General features: G+C 38.8%; 1 pseudogene; it reads right to left on the bottom strand.

The window, feature by feature from the left end:
• Window positions 1-1505: 1505 nt before the first annotated feature.
• On the bottom strand, window positions 1506-2223 carry LOC140498538 (heterogeneous nuclear ribonucleoprotein D-like pseudogene; annotated as a pseudogene).
• Window positions 2224-2640: the final 417 nt, after the last annotated feature.

Raw genomic sequence — 2640 nt, forward strand, 5'->3', positions numbered from 1 at the left:
AAATAACCTTCCCCTCCTCCATCCAACTGATTGGCTCCAGCTTCCCCAATTCAGTTTCCTAATACAGGGACATAAAAAGTCTTAGCTATGTGTAGCCATTACCTCTCAGAGTAACTATATTCTACTGACTGACTGACCAGACTGACCAGACTGATGAAGACCAGGGAGGCTGCATGGAGGCCCACTATTTCCTGATGGCATATCCATGTGTTAGGGCAAGTCAGCCTCCTCTTTTATTAAATATTCAGTGATTTATTGAGTGCCTTGGTTCATTCCAAACACTGAACTTGAACTAAGAGAGTGTTGGTGTTAGAGGGTTCCCTAAAACAATAAATCTTAATCTCCTACATAATTTCTGGCTATTATCATCTTTCAGGAATATTATAAACAGCTGAACAGGATAATGGACCTTCCTATCACAAATCAAAACTTTTGGTTTATGCATTTTCCATTTCTCTTAAAGAATAATTTTTGGGCAGATTCTTTATGTTCTGACTTTCTCATTTCTGGTTCTGAATATTCACTGTGCTGTCCCATACTGTACCCCTGTCTTCTATTAATGGCTTTCTGCTTTTAATTTAATGATAAATTTAATAATTTATGATCAACAAAATTAATCATGAAGATGAAGGGCTGAGACACTTTTTGTTATGAAATGAATATGACTTGAGTCGTTTATTCCTTTGTGTTGAGCAGGTAGGAGAAGTGGATTACATATTTGGAGGGGGGGGAAATTATTTTGGGTTAGATAAGGAGAGCCAGAAGGTTCCCCTTTTCCTTTCTGCTTCTGCATTGTCACCCCTTTCCTCTCAAATATTCTACCAGTTGGAGGGTCATTTATAAGTTTTTCATTATCTCATGAAATACCTATAGGAGACTAACTTAACCAATTACTCAAAGCTTAGTATCAACAACTCAAGGTGGAATGGAGTTAAAGAGGAAGAAAAGAAAGAGAACATATGTTTTAGTATAGTTAAAAACCTTGATCTTCCTAGATCCTCTTCCTTGAAGTTCCTTTCTGATTCTTCCTTTCTTTTCCTCTTGTGTCTTTTATTTATTCTTTCTCTATTTCTGAGATTCTCCCAGTTAATTAGCACTGTAAATGCTGAGGACATGTTGAATTATTATGTATTTGATGGCACTCTCCTCAGGGTAATAACTCGACATTTAAATTTGATTTGACTTGATCCCCTTTTAGGATGAATGGGAGGTACAAGTCCTGGGATAGTCTCTTTTATTTTTTTAACAATCAAAACTAATTTATTTTTGAAAATCATTTAACATGAAATTACGGAAATAAAATCCACATTTGTCATAACACAGATGGTAAAGGACAAAGCAAAAACAAAAAAACTAAATTGACCACTATGTGCAATTGGACATATACACCAAAAGTCTTTTACAAAATAGTCATCTCAGATCCATAGAAGACCACTCTTCATTCACTTGTCATCCTGCAAGATAGGCTGCTGTAGAATCCACACCTATTTTCTCCCTGTCCCCCTTTAATACGGCTGGTAATTATTTTGCTGATTACCACCCTTTCTGGATGCTTTGCCATACTTGCTTTGTTGACCTCAGCCATGAACCTTGGTCCCACCGTGGCTTCCAGCCACAGCTTTCCTGCCTCCTTTCTGTTGTTTCTTCTGCCTGCTGTATCCTCTTTGGGCTGGGCAATTTTGATTTCACACTTTCCAGAATGAGTCTGATGATAGATACCTGTTTCCTAATAATTTCTTTACCAGTGCTTCATCTATAAATGTGATAAAATAAAATCCTCTTCCTTCCTTTGTTTTTGTATCCATATGAAGTTTTCAGTTTTTCCAAATGCTCCAATACTCTGTTCTTCCAACGTGTCTGGGCTGACAAACACATTTCAGAGAGAAGGGGGGCTCCTTTCCCTTTAAAAGCTTTGGCCCATTTGGGTCTGTCATCTTGCAATCCAGTTTATATTCTTTGATTTCCAAGACCTTGTCCACACTGAGAGCATCTTTGTAAAGCATAAATCTGAATCCCCAGGATCTCCCTGTGACAGTGTCTGTTTTAATCTTGTGGTCTACAACCTCTCCAAAATGAGATAGGTACTCTGAGATCTTTCTTGCCCGTATCCCAACTTAGCCCTTCAATAAACATTTTACTGCCTTCCTGATAGTTCTTGCAGGCATTGACTTTGGAGCCCTGGGAGAACAACTCCATGTTGCTGTACTCGTGCATGTGTTCCATGGAGGGTGGGTCTGGGTAGGTGACATGGAGAGACAGGTGCAGCTGCCTGTTTTGGATGGAGCCTAATTTAAAATGGCAGCAGAAAGGATCTGATCGTTGCATGAGCCCCTCCACTTTACACATGTTCTTAGTATTGAAATGTGCATCTTCTTTGACTTGATGTCCCACATAACAGCAAAGAGAGGTAGAACTTAGTATGGGTGAAATAGACCCTCGCATGCCAGCATTTTCACAACCCCTAGCTTGTGCTGCTTCTCCTAGGGAGCAAAAGTATGTGTGGTCCAAGATGAGCCATTCAAGAAAGAAGGCATGCTACAGAGAATGCATGAATTTTACGTAACTTAAGTTTTGAATTAAAAAGGGGAAACAAGGCTCACTATCTGAAGATTATCCCTATAAATATTTTAGTGTTTCTGT

The sequence above is a fragment of the Notamacropus eugenii genome, chromosome 4 (assembly GCF_028372415.1).
Source record: "Notamacropus eugenii isolate mMacEug1 chromosome 4, mMacEug1.pri_v2, whole genome shotgun sequence".
NCBI lineage: Eukaryota > Metazoa > Chordata > Mammalia > Diprotodontia > Macropodidae > Notamacropus > Notamacropus eugenii.